Source organism: Neomonachus schauinslandi, chromosome 2 (genome assembly GCF_002201575.2).
Source record: "Neomonachus schauinslandi chromosome 2, ASM220157v2, whole genome shotgun sequence".
Lineage (NCBI taxonomy): Eukaryota > Metazoa > Chordata > Mammalia > Carnivora > Phocidae > Neomonachus > Neomonachus schauinslandi.
This window is the reverse complement of record NC_058404.1, coordinates 92207478-92227524: the sequence shown is the minus strand read 5'-3', so window position 1 is coordinate 92227524 and position 20047 is coordinate 92207478.

Sequence of the window (20047 nt, the reverse complement as noted above, 5' to 3'; positions counted from 1 at the left end):
GAAATTCCACACCTCAGTTTAGATGACATCGAATGTGCCACAGATTGTTTATTTTCCTGAGCATAATTACTAAGAGAAAAAAAAAATCCCTCATATATCATTATGGTGCTAAATAATGCATATCTTCATTGATTTTTAATAGATAGCTTACTTAAAACAACACTGTGCAAGCTTATCTTTTTTGATGCAACAGATGTTGGGTTTACACAATACAGAAATAAACCCAGGATTCTATACTTGGAATACCCATCTAATTTTAAGGATAAGACTTTCCAGTAGCAGATGGTATTCCACACAGTCTTATAAAATAGGAAAAAAAAAAATGTTTGCCTTGATACTGTAAATTAACAGATTGGTTACAACTATGCATATATGGATTAATACATTTTAAATCTGTTTCTTAGAGAGAGAGAAAATTCCCACACAGGGCTATATGAGAATTATTAGGCATATCTTTATAATCCTTAGATTGAAACATCAATATAAATTCACACGCCTTGCTAAACATGTATTTATATCCTTGGATTGAGCTGAAATTAATTAACAATAAATCTGACCTTTTCTAGGGGGAAATTTATCATTTGGCAATATGCCAATTTTGTATCTGATTCTGATAAAAACATGTATGGTGTCACATTATGCGGTTCTTTTATCACAATTTTAGAAAAAACTATATAAAAATGTCTTTTGATCACAGAATTACATTGAGTTGGTAAATCAACTACTAAAACATTTTTGTAGCAATTTTAGGTAAAGCCCTCTCCGTAGAGCCAATGTCCCTTTCTACTATACTACACACCTCATTTTTTCATTAGAAAAGAACTTGCTTTTAATAAAAATGTAAGCATAAAATTGTATTTCTATTGCCCTGTCACCATTAAAGTGGTTTAGCCTGTCATTTTTCAATAGTCTATTGTATTTCCTTAGATTATCAAAGCTATATTATGAAAACATTCATTCCAATGGAAAAAATTAGGACAGTAGTTAAAGTTTTATATCCCCAGAAAGAAAGTCATCTTTTCCTAAATTGCAATAGTAAGAGTTTTATCATTGCTATGAATTTTTTCTTTTGTATAAACATATGTTTTATTGAGCTTAAACTTCAACATAGTAGGAATGAGTCCATCTAACACATACTCACAAGCAATGGCTTTTTTCCTATATTCACTTGCAGTAACTGTAGTACTTTCTCTTCATTCTTACTTCCATTAAATAAAACTTGAAACCACTCAAATATATTATCTCTCTCTTTTTTTTTTTTAAAGATTTTATTTATTTATTCGACAGAGAGAGAGATAGCGAGAGCAGGAACACAGCAGGGAGAGTGGGAGGGCGAGAAGCAGGCTTCCTGCTGAGCAGGGAGCCCGATGTGGGACTCGATCCCAGGACCCTGAGCCGAAGGCAGACGCTTAACCACTGAGCCACCCAGGCACCCTATATTATCTCTCTTGTATCTTTCTAGTTACTTGAGATTATCTCACAAAGTGATTGTGCTATAAAGATCACTGTATATATTACAAATTGTGTTTCAAATTGTCACATTAGGTTCATCTTGTGTTATGAACATTCATCCTTCTACTCAGCTAGAATGGTGGTATCTACTCAGCTAGAGACTTTGATCCAGGTTGACAAGACAAATGAGGTGGACTTGAAGGTACAGGAAGTAGCTGACAAAGCCATAGAGTTGACACACAATTGGGGGAGCCAAGCAAAATGGGTATAATAGATCTGGACTTGATTCCCCTTTGGGGTTTAACTGAAATATTGAGAAAGCATTACTCAGAGGACATAAAGTACAACCTAGTTTATCTCTTATCTTCCCTTTATATTTAATCAGTGGAAAGATTTCCTCTGCCCAGGGCGGAAAATGGAGCAATTATGACTTCCCTAGTTACTCTTAGTTAACAAACAGTCCCAAACTTAGACTTAGTGGTCTAGCTGGTTATTTGAGGAAGAAGTTTCATAGTCTTTCTCACTCACTTCTAACATTTGCCAAATACATCTTCTGAGATACCTATGTTAGAGTACAGGGACTGAAAAGAGGGAAAGGGGAACAAAGAAATTTTATGTTTAATTACTAATCCAAGTAGGTAACCAATCCCCCTCTCCTGTCATCCTGATCTTGGGGTTTGTTTGATCACAAGTCCACGAACTTCCCAGTGCAGACAGACATCATATATATGCAGAGAAATACAGTGTGACTACAGGTCATGTCAAGGGTCTTCACAACACAGTAAGAGCTCTTATCTGAGAATTTCCTCTGGAAGCCCTCTCTCCATTTACCTTCTCTACATTTTTGTAGTTTTGATCCTTATCAAGGGTACCTAGGCTTGGGGCCCAAGCATTGTGAAACCAATTCTAGCACCTATTCTGAAGTCTATGTTTTGTTTTGCCACCTCTCCTTTATACCATCTTAATACAAATGTTATTAATCAAGTGAGCATTTAGGCAATTTTCCACAATCTGATTCTATTTATCTTTCCTACTAATTACTAGTCAATCATGCAATTCAGAATCCCAGATTCATCATTAGGCCTGGAATATATATTGTTCATCATACTGTGGCTTTTCTCACAATGTTCTATGATCTAGAATGTCTTTCTGTTTTCTCTCCACCACCTAAAATGTTAGAAGTTTTCTTAGACATTATGGCATAGATCATCTAAACAAATGAGGGCTTGGGCTTAGGGTGATGACAGCTAAGTGAAAATTGAGTCTGAATAAAAAAATACTCAATTTAATATATTTTAATCTTTTTTTATTACTATATATGCTGCCTATTTCACCAATAAATTATCCAGTTGAGTAAGAAACTAATGAGTTTAGACTAGTTAACACCCAAGGGACCTTTCAAGTACATTAGCCTGCCAATAATCATTCTTAAAAAGTGATATGACGCAGGCAGTTTTCACTATTTAAAATTTGTATTTCACACATGCTGGCCAGTTAGCTCAGCTGGTTAAAGCGTGGTGCTAATAAAATTTGTATTTCATAAAAATTATGTAAAGCTTAAAAACATGAATTAGGAATCAAAAGAGAGTTTAGATATCTATTATCACCAAAATAATATAAAGATAAGAATCATTTGCAGCATGGATGGAAAAATAAAAAGCAGTCTATTCAAGAAAGCATAGACATGTATCCATTAACAAATTAATTTATCCATTTATCTATTATCCACATTGAATTAATATTAAAATTTACTAAAATATAATACAAAATAATGTAATAACTATTATTAACTAATACTTATTGAGCACTTTTCAATATTATGCGTACATTTCTAAATGCTTTACAAGCATCATTATATTTAATTTTTATGACTACTTTATGTAGCAGTTATTCTAATATTATATGTAATTACATATTAATATAATAGTTAGAAAAATATGCCTAGAGACATTAAATGATTTTCCCAACCTCATACAATTAATTAGCAGCAGATTCAAGCAGATTCACGAAGGTCCATCTGATTTAAAAATCTCTGCAATAATCTTAACAGACACCTCACAGAAGGAGATACAGAGATGGCAAATAACTTATGAAAAGATATTCCACAGCATATGTCATCAGGAAAATGCAAATGAAAGCAACAGTGAGATACAACTACACACCTATCATAATGGAAAAATATGAAATACCAATAACACCAAATGCTAGTGAGGACATGGAGCAAAAGAAATTCTCATTCATTGCTGATGGAAATGCCACTTTGGTAGATAGTTCTGCAGTTTCTTACAAAATTAAACGTATTCTTACCATGTGACTCAGCAATTGATATTGCTTGATATTTACCCAAAGGAGTTGAAATTTATGTTTGCACAAAACTTGCACATGGATGTTTATAGCAACTTTATTCATAATTGCCAACATTTGGAAGCAATCAAGATGTCCTTCATTAGGTAAGTGGATAAATAAGCTGTGGTACATTCAGACAATGTGCACTAAAAATAAGTGAGCTATCAAGCCATGGAAAGATATGGGAAGTAAGTGGAAGAAGCTAGTCTGAAAAAGGTACATACTATGTGATTTCAACTACATGACATTCTGGAAAAGGCAAAACTATGGATGTCATAAAAAGATCAGTGTTTTCCATTAAAAGTTGGGCATGGGGAAGAGAAATGAATGGGTGGAACACAGAAAATCTTTAGGGCAATGAATATATTCTGCATGATACTATAATGATGAATATATATCATTATACATTTCTCAAAACCCATAGAATGTACAACACCAAGAGTGACTCATAATGTGAACTATGGACTTCAGATGATTATTATATGTCACAATTATATTAATGATAGGAAATGTTGATCATTTGAAAAGGCTTTATATTTGTGCAGGCATAGTGTATATGGGATATCTCTGTACTTTTCACTCAATTTTGTTCTGAGCCTGTAACGGCTCAAAAAAAAGGCTTAAAATACTAGATTTCATTTTTTGACAAATAATACCTGTAAACTGTACCTGAATCACCATCAAAGAAAAGGGATGTCTGTAATTATAAGACCCTTGATGGGATAGCTTTGTAGTGGAAATCTCAATACTTAAGCAATAGAAAGGCTAGCCTTTGGTCTTCTCTGAAAAGTGATTTCTCTACCTTTCTCAGTTCAACACCATACAAGATTATATTTGAAAAACAAAAAGTACAAAAGTCCATTTTTCCTTTTTGTCGTGTGCAATTTTCTTAACAAATAAATAATACAAAATAAACAACAAGTAGTAAAATGTAAGTATTTTCCAAATATGCCTATACGTTATTACATTTTGTAGAAAATTCACAAAATGTCCTTGCTCCTTTAAATAACTCTATGGTGTAACAACAAATATTAGATGCTTTGCATCAGCCTAGATACATGAGATACCTATATGATATTCTGAATTTTTTCAAAGAAAATTAGATTATGTGGAAAATCAAAGGGGACACACAGTGGTTCTTTCTCATCCAAATAAAATGTTCATAAGGGTCTAAACTTAGAAAGAGGCATTCATCTCAGCTTCTAGTATACAGTTACATAATATCAATCCAAGTTAATTTCATTTATTTTATTTGCCCCTAGTTTCACCCACATACATTTCTGTAAATCATGTGGAATCAGGTAAAAGATTAAATGGCTTCAATTCATTTAATGTGGGATCACTCAGACCCCAGATACAATTTACCAAAAGAGAAGTTGCATATATAATATTTCTATTGGAATATTTGAATAAGGTATTTGAATAAGGTATTTGAATAAATTTTGCTTTAGAAATATTTGAATACATTTTGCTTTAATAAATTAGAAAATGATAAGGCAGGCTCAATTTCTATCAAATAGAAAAATAAAATGCCAGTAATTGAGTTTTTTATCATATTTATTTTTCTGGTAATAAACTTGAACTCAGACTATCCAGACTGATTATGAGAAGTGGAAAAATAGAAAGTGAAAATTGAAACTTGGTGAGTAAAGCATCACGTGGCACACATTGTGAAGAATCGTTAGAGAGGGAAGCATCAGAAAAGGCTACACAGACATTCATTGCCAATGTAGTAAAGAACATTTCAGGAAAACGTGGCTTGACAGAAACAGAAATAGTTAAGTGTGGGTAACTCAGTGATTGTCCCGGCTTATTTCAATCACTTTTCTTTAGTGTTAAATTCCCCTTTCCACCATTTCAATGTATTTGTGCCAACACCTCAAGTGGAATGTGACCAACAGAAAAACTTCAAAAAAAATAAATAAATAAAAACCAACCTTTAAGAATGCCAAATTCTATTGTATAGTGTCATTTTTATCTACCTCCTCTCTTACCGCAAACAAATTACCCTTTCCCTGCCTTTTGTTTTCAGGACATGGTAACATGTTTAATGGAAAGTCAAGCTACTATCATCTTTTCCATCTTAGATTAAAATAGAGAAAGTAAGACATCATAGCTCCATTTGCATATTTTCCTAATCTGGAGAGAAAAATATTTTCAAGAGAAGCAGTGAAGTATGTTTCTTTACCACTGGGCCAATTATGAAGGATCAGGATAATGATTCTCCAGCTGGGCACTGCTGGAGTCAGGAGAAGGCCCCTGGAGAAAATTTTTCCAGCTCTCCTCAATTATAGATGGACAGTTTGTTGATACTGTAACTGGAGTGAAAGTTGAGCCAGTCACAAGAGATGATGTAGTTGTCGGGGTCTGTCAGGATGCTCTTCTCCATGCAGAAGATAAAAGTATTGTTCTGGAACATTCTACCAACTGTGAGTTGTCTGGAAAATTTATTTGAATTTGGACTAAATAGTATTATAAATAAAGTGAAATAATAGTACTTACATTTTTAGTATGTGCTCAGTTCATGGTTTCATTATTATTCTAACCTACTACTACTACTAACAATACAAAATAGTAATAAAACATTTCAAAATAAAAATAAAACCTGTTACTGTTATTATTATTATCTTTTCATTTAAGAGCAAAGAATGTGGACAATATACTTATATTTTCAATGCATAAAATTCAAGGCATAATTATTGCATCATGGGATCCATGATTCAATAAATATTAATTGGACATCAGATTGCAAATTAAAAAGAAAGCTCACTTGCATTTTCTAACTTTGTAATAACCAAAAGAGAAAAAACAACAGTTTCAGGAGAAAGCCTCACAGAACCTTTAAGTAAATTATTATATTCCTTTAGAATTTGGAGTAAAATTCTTCTGTCTTCTGCAGGTATTGTCCTTTTGAGTAAAAGTGTATGGGTTGCTATAGGTTCCTAATAGAAATGGAATCGTTTTCCATGGACCCAAAGTGTTAATTAGTGGTTAATCTTATTTCTCACTGTTTAATTTAGGGGGTAACAAAAAGGAGTGTGACTCAGCTAAAAAAGGCATGAATATCACCTAAAGATGTGACATATCTTCTCTGAAGGGAGAGTTAATATGTGTATGTATGTACGAGAGATAACTATATTATGTTTGGGGAAAACATTATTTTACTAATTTCTTATTTTAAATTTAAATATGTTAAAAAATAAATGTCCCAGAATGCCAAATATAAAGTGTTGTCATGAATGAGAAGTACGGTTAAAAAAGATGTGTCTAAATGCTAACTTGACAAGGGGTAGACTGTGCTGTGTCACTCAGGCTCAACTGAGAATTAATTTCACAGAATACCCTTCTCTGTCTTTTTCTAATTAGTGTCGGCCAACTTGGAAAGTTATGCAAGATTTGAAGGTCATTAATCAGTCCAATAAAGTGACAGATACAACAAGGCCTAGTTGGTTCTGGCTTATCCTCTCCTCCTACATATGTGCAGATATTTCAGATAAATGGAACTGAAGCAACTAGCAGGGATCCCAGCCCCACTGACCTGGGACCAGAAGGGCAGCAGCTAAATTTAGGAAATGGTTCCCTGTATTATACGTGTCCACAAACTCCACACAAATAATTTGTCCTCCTCCTGATCCTCCTATCCCTCCGCCTTCTTTTTCCGCTTCTCCTTCTTTCTTCATTCTCTTGCTCCTCTTTCTCCTTTCCCTTTTCCTTCTCCTCTCTTTTTCCTTCCATTTTTCTAATGTTGATGATGTTTAGTTAAGCTGAAGCTGTATTCAAGGGGGCATCTCTTTCAAGGATGAATTTCAGGCATTCTAGAAAAAACAACCCCAGAAATTTGCAGAAATAACTTAACACGTTGATATCCAGGGAGCTTTGGGTATGAGAGCTGTATAAAGGCTCATATCACTAAATATTATAGATTTACAGTGGAAAAAATGCAGGCTGCTGTCTATTTTCAAGTAATTTGGAAGAGCGATTTAAGGAAGAGAGAGGTAAATTTTATTAATTAAGAAAAAAAAAATGAGAAATTCCTGGAGAATAGGAAGGCTCTCCAGAAAACTACTGAATACATATCATGATTTAAACTTGGAGTGCAGAAATGAAAGCTTGAGGGGAGAGAAGATTAGATTAGAGGATAGCTTTTAATTTCTCTTCTCACCTTCTTCCATTTCAGTATCTTTCCCTTAATAAAATGTGTAGCAATAACATAAGCCTATTGTTTCAGGTGTGGTGATACTTATCACAACGTCCAGAGTGTGTTGAGCTGATGAAAACAGAGGACAGATGATTAGTCATCTTTAGCATTCCCATCTCCTCCTGTTCTTCCTCCAAAACCAGTGAGTTTTGAAACTAAGATAACTATCTCTTCTCAATGCTGATGCCTCTTAAAAATTTAAAAGAAAACCCCTAATCAGAGTTGGTTTGGTCCAGGGATGGCAAAATGCAGAATACGGAACTGTTTGACCTCAAAATTATGTGTTGCTTCCTCAATAATTTTGCCTGAACAACAAGATTAGATAAAAGTTTATATTATTCAGATTCCATGAAATATTTCAAACCACCTGAATAATGCAGACCTCTCTAATAGACAGAACAATACAAGTAAATGAGACAAATGGTTAAAAATAAGCATGATACATATGAAAGGTCTAGCTCGTGACAAGAAACTGAGGTGTGATTTTCCAGGCCCAACCATAGGCAAATACAAAGACTTTAGCTGGCAGACCTCATGAGGAATATACGCCTTCTCCACACCATAACTCGGGCTTTGCAGTCTCTGAAGAGCTGCCGACAGGCACTCAGTCTGGTCATGCTCTTATACACCTTCACATTCGTAGGCCAGACACTGTTCAACCAAGGTCTTCCTAGTGCCTCTGCAGAGGCCTCCTTGTGTGTATGTGTTTGGGGTGGGAACAGTGGGGACAGACAGAAAGCGGAAACTTTGAGGATACTTTTCTTAGTACTTTTCTACTTCTATTCCTCCCCCTTACCGAGTTTTGACTACCTGGCATTCAACTACAAGACACATAATAAACAAACAAAAAGAACCCTGTCAAGACATCAAATATTCAACAGAACAAGAAACACAAACTAGTTGGGGCACCTGGGTGGCTCAGCCATTAAGCGTCTGCCTTCGGCTCAGGTCATGATCCCGGGGTCCTGGGATCGAGCCCCGCATCAAGCTCCTTGCTCCACGGGAAGCCTGCTTCTCCCTCTCCACTCCCCCTGCTTGTGTTCCAGCTCTCGCTAACTCTCTTTCTGTCAAATAAATAAATAAAATCTTAAAAAAAGAGAAAAAGAAACACAAACTAGTAAGATGTTGAAACTATCAGATAAGGATTTTAATGTAACTATGATTCATATAATAAAATGTCTGATAGAAAAGGTGAATGTGTATGAACAAATGGGAATTTCCACTAGCGATAAGGAAAGTACATAAAGAGGCAAACAGAATGTTTCAGATAAAAAGGCATGGTGTCAGAGATGAAGCTGCTGTTCAGTGAGTTTATCAACAGGTAGAACAGCAGGAAAAAATCAATAACCTTAAATATCATTCAGTATAAATTTTCTATGTTAAAATAAAGAATTAAGATAAAATAAATTTAAAATAAAATAGCATTAAAGAGCTTTGAGACAAAATCAAATGGCCTAATGTATGTGCAGTCCTACAAAAAAAAAAAAAAAAAAGAATAAAAAAGATTTAAAAAAAAAATAAAAGGGCCTAATGTTGGGCAGTCCCAAAAAAAAAAAAAAAAAAGAGAGAGAGAATGAGTGTAAGATATGTTTGAAGGGATTTTAGTTGACATTTTCAAAAACAATAATGAGAAACAACAAACAATTGATCCAAAAAGGTAGAGAACTCCAAACGCTCTCAATAGATGCAGAAAAAGCAGTGATAAACTTTATCCATTGATGATAAGCACAACAAAATGCAAAACCCTCAGCAAACTAGTAGAAGAAACCTCCCTGAAATGATAAAAAATATCGTAAAAACCTATACCCAATATTATACACAATGGTGAAAAACTCAATGTTTTCCTACCAAGATCTGAAGCAAGGCAACCAGGTCTGTTTTCATCAGTTCTATTCAACACGATATGGATGACCTAGTTCAACAAGGCCATAACGAAAAATAAAGGACATGCAGTTTTGAAAGGGAGAAATAAATGCCTTTATTTACAGATGATGTGGTTGTGGATCCCAGAAAATCTACAAAAAATAATTCTTAAGTGATCTACAAAATAAGCTACTAAAATCAATAAGTGACTTAAATAAGGCTGCAACATACAAAGTCAAAACCCTAAAATTAATTTTACTTGTGTATATTATCACCACACAATTGGAAGTTGAAATTAAATGAAAAATAACATACAAAAGCATTAAAGCCTGCAAAATACTCAAGGATACATCTAGGAAAAGATGTGCAATATTTGTGCGTTGAAATCCACAAAACAATGCTGAAATAAATCAAATAAACCTATACAAATGGAGATATAAACCGTGTATATGGATTGAAATAGTCAATGTTTTTAAGATGCCAATTCTTCCTAGATCGATTTATAGTTTCACTGCAATTCCTGTCAAAATCATGTTACTTCACTTTCTTCAATGAAGTGGTGAAACTGAAAACTAGGTCATTGCCTGAGAATGAAAGTAGAACAGAAAATTTTGAAGGTTAGAGGAAAGAGAAGTTGTAGGTGAGTTATTTAAATGGGCAAGTAAGGGGAATAGAAATACAGGGCACACGTGAAGTTAGGGACTACAAGTTTACTATCATCTAAAGAAAAGAAAAAGAAAAGTTTAATAAAGAGAAAAGGGAAAAAAGTATTTCCATAAGAATCCAAAACTAACAATCTAGACAATTTAAGCAGGGTGACAAATCTAAATAGGAGAGATGTTAGAGTCATATACTTAAGTATTTGTCTTGTATGGGGAAATATGAAATACTGATAAAATCAAGAGATTCATAAAGACAAAGAAGCATTGGTAGGGCCTCAAACTTAAAGGCAAATACCAAAATAACAAAAGTAAAATATAACAAAAATAATGATCTATCCAGAAGAAATCATGAAAGACAGAAAGAAAAGTAAAATAAATAATATAAATGCCATAGGTTATTATAATAAAAATGAAAGTTCTAAAATCAACTATAAGTCTGTGACTTATGATAAAAATAATAGTTCTAACAGTATATTACATATAAAGGATACATATATCAAAATATGTGAAGAATATCTAAATAAATGAATTAAAAAGTATTTGTCATATAAAAATGAACTATAAGGATGAAGGGCGATACTGTCAACATCTGACAAAATAAAATATAAGGAAAATGTTCAAAATGTCATTAAAGGACATCATATGCTGGTTAATGGAACAATAGAGCAAAATTAAACATTTTAAATATAGAAATTCAGCAATGAAGATTAAATAAGGTAAAGCAAAAACTAATAGAACTTCAGGAAGAAGTGAATCAGAACTTTTAGCTAGTGACATTAACACACAGTTTATAAAATAATAAGTTAAGTAGATAAAAAATAAATTTATAACTTATAATTAATGAGCTCAATTTACATCATATAAATTCAGCCTTAATACCCTGAAAAGCAAAGAACATATATTCAATTTTAGAACTGAAATAAACTATGAGAGTCTTCTGAAATTGCAGAGAATGAATACTACACAATGTTTTCTGACATAATCAATTTAAAAAGCTCATTAACAAAATGATAGCTAAAAAAATACTCTTTGGAAAATAAATTATATACTAAATAACATTTATATTATGAAAGGAAAATAAGAAATCCTTAGAAATTGCAGCAATGAATTTCTGAATCTAGCACATGTTATAGAGAAATTTAAGTATTCAGTTACATTGACTAGGAAAAAAAAAAAAAAACATAAAATATTCAAAACAAGGGCGCCTGGGTGGCTCAGTTGGTTAAGCGACTGCCTTCGGCTCAGGTCATGATCCTGGAGTCCCAGGATCAAGTCCCATATCGGGCTCCTTGCTCAGCAGGGGGTCTGCTTCTCCCTCTGACCCTCCCCCCTCTCATGTGCTCTCTCTCTCTCATTCTCTCTCTCAAATAAATAAATAAAATCTTTAAAAAAAAATATTCAAAACAAGATACTTTGACATTCAACTTGAGATACTAAAAAAAGAAGAAAGATATCAAGAAGATTCAAATACTGAAATGCTGAATTAAAGTTAAAGGAGACCTACATCATAGTTCTGAATCGTCAGCCAGTGTCAAATACAATAGATCCTTAGCAAGCAATGCTTGTCACACTACTTAATACCAACGATGCCTAGAAAGTGTTTTCTCATGGTGTTTGGCTTACTTGAGTATACTGATCCAACCTAATGTAATGTATGTGCTAAGAAATGATCTGAGATAACATTAGTTTTAATTTCATTATAGAGGTCATGTGGTCCTATTTTTCAAAGAACAAATTTAAATGATATTAAACAAAATTAATAGTTGCTTGTTTTTGTTTAAACTATTATCTATTGAAGAACCCTTCTAGAAGAACATTATGATACCAGTGATGGGATTCAGCTATGATTCATGTACATATTAATTTATTAAGTTCAAAAAATGGAGCTAAGAATTTTAAGTTACTTGCAAAGATCACTCAGCTAATAACTGGTGGCCATGATTCAAACACATACAGTTTGGCTTCAGAATTTTCAATTTAAGCTCTTTTGCTACATTGACATTCAGACATGAATACAGGCTTTCAGGTGAAACAGCTTGACATTTAAGAAATGTTAATTTTTAATATTTTAATCTTGCATATCAGTAAACACTGGATGGGTCCCCAACAGTTATGAAACAAAATGAACTAGTTTATGTAAGAAAGTTGCATATATGGTTTATAAATATATCTGAGTAATGTAATTCAGCACTCCAGGCCAGTAAGTATTTTAGTTTGTATTACCTAGTTTTGCAACAATGACTACTATCATCTATCGGGTCATAGGGCCAGAGAGCTGGGGAAACACGAAACAGTCACATTTCTACATAAAATATTGTAATATTATTTTTACATAACAAAATGAGTTTTTTTAAAGGCTATAACATTGAATATATATGTAATATATATAATTGGAATTAAGACATCTACTTTTAAAATTTAAAAAAAATTTTTTTCAGTAGTCCCTACACCCAATGTGGGGCTCAAACCCATGACCCTAAGATGAAGAGTTGCATACTCTTCTGACTGAGCCAGCCAGGAGCCCCAAGAATTAAGACATCTTCTGACAAATCTTTGTCCCTCCCTCTTCCATATCCAGTCACTAAGAACATTATGATTTTTTTCCTATCTATCTCTTAAGTTCAAATCAAGTGCCATTTTCCAAATTCAATTCATAGCTATCTCTTTTTTACTCTTATTTTGATCTAATCCAATTCATCCTCTAAATTTCAGCTTAAGTTGTCTTCTTTCAAGCATTCAAGCTGTTAGTGTAACTCCTGTAAAATATTTCAGCAGTTACTCATTGTTCTTATTTTGGAGACAACATTTCTTTTTTTTTTTAAAGATTTTATTTATTTATTTGAGAGAGAGAATGAGATAGAGAGCATGAGAGGGGGGAGGGTCAGAGAGAGAGGCAGACTCCCTGCTGAGCAGGGAGCCCGACGTGGGACTCGATCCCGGGACTCCACGATCATGACCTGAGCCGAAGGCAGTCGCTTAACCAACTGAGCCACCCAGGCACCCTGGAGACAACATTTCTAAAGTGCCTTAGACAGATACTGAAATTATATAATACCACCACATTCTCTTCCTTGATTCCTTGAATGTATAATTGTGTCTTATGCTATAGAGACATTCACCCATTTGGTCCTTCTGATAATTTTTTTATATTTATGTATATAGATATTGTTAAAATTACATGTAATTATGTTTAAAGCTTAGATTTAGAATTTATATACATATGTACATACACATATGTTTATATTTAAAGTGCTATTTGCCAAATAGTTTTCTTTTTAAGGTATTTGAGAATTCAAAAGGTTGTTTTATATGGTTATAATGGCAGAACATAAGGAAAGAGAAAAGTATGTGTTTGTTATAGTTAGTACATATTACATACTATGCGCTGTTATGGACTGTTTGTGTCCCCCTGAAATTCATGTGTTGAAAACTTAATTCCAATATGATGGCAATGTGGAGTTCGGGGCCTTTGTGCGGTAATCATGTCATGAGGATGAATGTTCATGAATGGGATAAGAGTCCTTATAAGAAGAGGCCAGAGAGCTAGCTAAATCTCCTTCTGCCATGTGAGGACACAGCAAGACACCTGACAATAAACCAGGATAGGGTCCTCAGCAAGAACCCGGTCATACGAGCATCTGACCTTGGACTTCTCGTCTCCAGAGCTGTGAGAAATGTTTATTAAGTCCCCTAGTCTATGATTTGTTTAGCAGCCTGAACTAAGACATGTGCAGATAGTTTGACTTTCATCGTATACTTAAAAGTATGGAGTTTACATTTAAATATGAATTAAGTGTAATTTAAATTTAAACCCTATTACATCGTGTGTGTAAACATGTGTGTGTTTATCTTGTGTTTATTCAAATTCTTATTAACTCTTCCTTTCTAAGATCAAATCTTTCCAGACTCTTTATCATATAACGTTTTTCCATAGCAATTACTTAAGACTCTATTGAGTTGTAATTTTACATTTATAATGCATTCATTTTATGGTTTATCCCACTGTATTATAAATTTCATTACTGCAACCGGTACCTGTTTGTGCTTTTGCCATTGCAGTCCTACTGCCTGACAACTTATGGTCAATAAATATTTAGATGGATAAATGATTGAATAAATACATGAATGAATGCCGTATCTTTCACTAGATCGAAAAGTATGCATATGTTAAAGTTAAATAATTGACAGTAATTGATCTCTGCAGTTAGAAAATAGAGAAAAATTATCATGATATACCCATTATTTATGTACTCTGATCAATTAAGTTAACTTAGAAACTATAAAACACCATTCTTTCTGCTATTAAATCTATTAAGCTATCTTACATCCTAATTAATTGCACAATAGACAATTCCTGGTTTGGTGCTTATCTTATGTTTGTCTTTCTCTTTTTAGATATTTCCTATATACTGATGCCACAGAAAAGTAAAATTATATTAGTATACAAACAAGAGAATACTGTCAAGAATATTCCTGCTAAAATAAGTTGATTTCAAGTCCTCCCAGTGAAATGTGAAAGCAAAGAGTTGCATACAAATCAGATATGTTTAACATTATTTTGTATTTGAAATGTTATTTGTAGCTTCTGTTACTAAAGAGACAATTTATTTTTATAATTAATGATTAGCGTCTTCCCAAAGGATTTATTTTTTATAGAAAGGAACCTTTTGTGGATTGCAAGTAATGAAATCGCTTCATCAAGGCTCTGTGGTGATTGATTATCTTAGTTCAGGAGATTTTCCTTATTCCTTGTCTAAACAATTCATTGATTTCTTTCATTTACTTTTGTAATGTCTCAAGCATAGCTTTTCATTATTTACTAGTAGCAAATGTTTCCTCTGTGGCGTACTATTGTTTCCATACTATTAAAAAATACATATTTATGCATACATGCATACAAATGTTAGCATTTAATATGTTATTTTCGTGCTCTAAAGAGTAAACATTTACAAGAAAGTACATCTCAAATAACCCTTTGTCAAATAGTTCTTTACGGAGATTTCAGAATTTCAAATGTTACCTTTCATGGTTCTAAGGGCAGAACATAGAGAGAGGTATAGGTTTATTATGTTTAACAAATATTTTGCATTATGTCTAGGTTGTATTGTTTTCATGATTTCTTAGATTGGTATCCAGAGGTCAATTTGACTGAAAATGAATATTCTTATTATTAAGAAAATCTAGCTATTATACATAGCTTTTTTCCGGAAATAAAAAAATAAAATCCAGTTTTTCTATAAGAAAGAGAATTGCAACACAAGACAGTGTTAACAGAAAGAAATGTACGTGTGTTAACAGAAAGAAATGTACGTATCTTACTCGATACATACATATATATTGTAGCATTGCAAATAATTAGTATATAAATCATAGGTAGCTAGATACATCCTAAATTCTGAAAAGATAATATAGTTAATAAGGAAATTAGGGAAACAAATTCAGGGGTGCCTGCGTGGCTCAGTCGTTAAGCGTCTGCCTTCGTCTCAGTTCATGATCCCAGGGTCCTGGGTTTGAGCCCTGCATCGGGCTCCCTGCTCCGTGGGAAGCCTGCTTCTCCCTCTCCCACTCCCCCTGCTTGTGTTCCCTCTCCCGCTGTGTCTCTCTCTGTCAAATAAATAAATAAAATCTTTTAAAAAAAAGTTCATTATAATTATAATAATATTATATATTTACTTAAAAATGCTTTTGTAACACTACACAAAGAAAAATAGCTTAGTCCTATACTCTGCCTGAATTATCTAAAATTTCAAATTAAATATTAATTAAGAAAAAAACTGGCAGGGTAACAATTCATTTTTTCATAGAGCATTTATCTGGCAATATTAACCATAAGACATGCATTACCAAACTTTGGAGGAAACTTGACTAACAACAATTTTTAAAAGTCTAGAAATATAGAAGAGTGGGCATATACATGTGCGGCACTCAGTATTAGTAGAGCACTTTAATAAATAATCATGATATCCTTAAAATATTTAAGAAAAAATAGACTGCATAGTTATTTGATGAAGGGACTATTTTCTAAGCAGTAATATTTGAGACTCAAAATCATTTAAAAAAAGAAAAAGAAAAAAATTTCTGAAAATCTCTTTTCTGATTCAAGGTGGTCACTGGTTAGCAGATATTGTTTTACATCACTTTCATCAATGTAAATGGAGAAAATCTGCAAGAAGGTCAGAAGTTAGGCCACAAAATATAGAGAAGAATCTTCAGTAACCTTTTTGCAGATGAGCCCTCGAAACAAAATCTAGAAAAAATAATGTGAAGAAGTGTCTACCCAATCCAAAGGTGAACCTCATAACTTTTTTTCTAGAGTCAAAGTCATGTCTAGCTTTGCAAACTGATACTTGCCCATGCTTACCTGCACAAAAGCCCTTCATTCTAGGGGCAACAGAATCTAATACAGACAAGAGTTCGGATTTTGTATGTCCTCATTATTTATCTTTTTACCATTATTTATCTTTTTACCTCATTATCTTTAACTTTTAACTTCATTATCATTCAGCATCTCAGACTTATTTATTTAGAGAATCACTTTTCCTCAAATTGTCTCTTGATATTTTGCATACGAAAAGAAAGAGTAGACAATAGTAGTACTTTTTTCCTTAAAATATTCTGAGATCATTCCGAATTTTTAAAATTCACTCTGTCTTTATAAAAACAAAAACAGAACAACAACAAAAAATAATACAAAACAAAACAACCAAATACTGATCCCCCACCTGTATTTCTTCTTTACTTTTATAATACACTTCATTTCTGACACTTCTGGTCACCAAATGTGTGTGTGTGTGTGTGTGTGTGTGTGTGTGTGTTTTCCCCACACCAAGCAATTCTCCAGGACACCAAATGGATGTCCTACAATTCAACTCAATTCTGACAACTATCTCCCTGGAGATAGCTTCAGATCCCACAGCTTAAGGGTCTGGTTCCACCAAACTGCTCCCACACACAATTTCAGGCGCCAGTAGCAAGTAGACCTTGTCACCTCTGGTTTTGACCTACTGATCAGTGGTTCCAATGACTCCCATCCTGGGTTCTATTAATTTGCTAGCGTGGCTCACAGTTTTCAGAGAAACATTTTATTTACCAGATTACAGGTTTGTTACAAAAGGATGTAACTCAGGAACAGCCAGATGGAATAGATGCATCTGGCAAGGTAGGAGGAAAGGGTGCAGAGCTTCCATGTCCTCTGTGAGCGCACTATCCTCCGACATATGCACATGCTTATCAACCTGGACACACTCTGAACCCCTTCTTTTATTTATTTATTTTTTGGCTTTTTATTACATAGGTATGATTGATTAAGTCATGTATATAAACTGATGACTTTAATGGTCAACCTAAGTGGGAAATTGAGTTGTGAGTAGATACTAGTTATCCCAAATCTGAACATCCCTGATCCTGAACATCACAGGTCTGAGAGTCTATCAACACAGAATCATTATTAGATTCTGCGTCTTAGATTCTTAGATTCAATGATGCTTGAGTGGTGTCTACCATGATGCAAAAGTGCATTACTAAGTGCTGGATAGTCTCAGATAGTGACAACAGTCTCAGAATGAAGCTTCCTCAATAAGAAAAAATCAATTCCCTGTGTTTGATCAAAGAATTGGATCCATTCTTTAGGCTAATTCTGAGCAGGACTCCTTCATAAAAATGGGCAGATCAACCAGGCTCAGGTCATCTTGACTAATAAGTAAAGTGATCTTTTAAGATTCACCTTAGAATGAAGATGAACTTGTGACTTACCTTCCAATTATTACATTCATCATCAAAGTCTTTGGGGATTCTCTATCATCAGTCTCCAAGGGACATTATTAAACATCATAAAAGAACAACTATATTGCTCTTACACCTGATTTCACACTGTATATGCTTCTAAAGATTCTAATTCTCTAATTTTAAGAATGTCTCCAATGTACTCCCTACCAATCATAATAGGTGAGTATCTCTAGCAATATTTCTAACCATCTCAAATTATGCTTAGGGGGTTATAAAGATATTTTTATACCTATGGCAATGGCAACACATACAGTGACCCAGATATATACTCCATACAGCGTCCAAAACATAATACTGGCAGTGAGTTCACCACTAGCTCTTAGAAAAAAATCCCATTTAGCTGTGTTCAGTCCCACTTCCGTTAGGAGTGGGCATTTCTCTTTGTACTCTTTGAAGCCTAAAACTCATCCAAACTCCCTGCCCCCCCCCCAGTATATATATTATATAATGTGTGTTTAAACAAAGTAAGCTAGAGAGAAGAAAATATCATTAAGTAAATTGTGAGGAAGAGAAAATATATTTACACCACTGCAATGTATTTATTGAAAGAAATCTGCATATAAGTGGACCTGTGCAGTTCAAACCTATGTTGTTCTAGGGTCAACTATGAGAGAGAGTATTCAAATAAAAATGTTTGAGTCATTGACGACATTATTAAGCCACTGAACCAACCCTGGGGCCTCTGTTATGGGGCTTCAATTATGTCCAACCCTGGGGCCTCTGTTATGGGGCGTCAATTATGTAATCATTAAAAGTTCTTATTACTTGCAAATGAAAGTTAAATCAACTGAACTGTATGCTGAATGTCTCTTTATCTGACTTATGAAATAGAGACCAGATTGTATATGTCACCTTTTTTTACCGCCCTGAAAAAAATCTCTGCCTGAGATTTTCCTGTCATATTTGCTGATTATTACATTTTCCTGCAACGTTAGCCTAGACAATACCAAAAAAGGATGTGGAAAAATACGTATTTCAAGCCTAATCTTTGAGTTTTTGCATGGAAATTCTAATTGTGTTGCAATTCAGGGAGATTTAGATTTAATTATCAAACTTTGACAGAATGGATGAAAAAGAGTGGATTGACACTAGAAGTGAGTGTTTTCCTTTGGATTAGAGCAATGTTTGGGGAAAAACCCTGACCATTCATTCAATAGCTGCTACCTTTTAAATGAGCAATTCACTGTGCATGTGCGTTTGTGTGTGTGTGTGTGTGTGTGTGTGAGGTGGGGAGTTTGGGGTGCAGTAGTGTCAGTTCTAATTCGGAAACAGTATTCAAATGAATTCTGCATAATAGTAAAACATCAAGTTTGCAAAAAATCTAAAACACTCATTCATATGTAACATAAACGTTGCCATAAGCTAAGGAAGTGGATAGTACCAAACTGAATGCTGGAATATCAGGGACAAATTCAAACGGATTCTTTGTCAGTGATGGACTACAATTGGGATGAAGGAGTTTCATGAATGTTTGAGGAGGAAAATCCAGTACAAAATGAGGTAATCAGAATGAAAGATGAAAAACAGGATGAGATCAAATTTTCTGTGCTGGGCCATAATGGAGCAGATGAGAAAGGCAGTAGGTGATATTGTGAGTGGTGGGTTAGAGTGGTATTTAGACACATTCTTGGAATTTTTGCTTCTAGTTGGAAGTGACCTTATGCAATTCATAAACCCAACAAGAGTGTCTGAACCCATAACTTCTAATAGAAACTTACCTACAAAGAGCAGTGGATAGAAA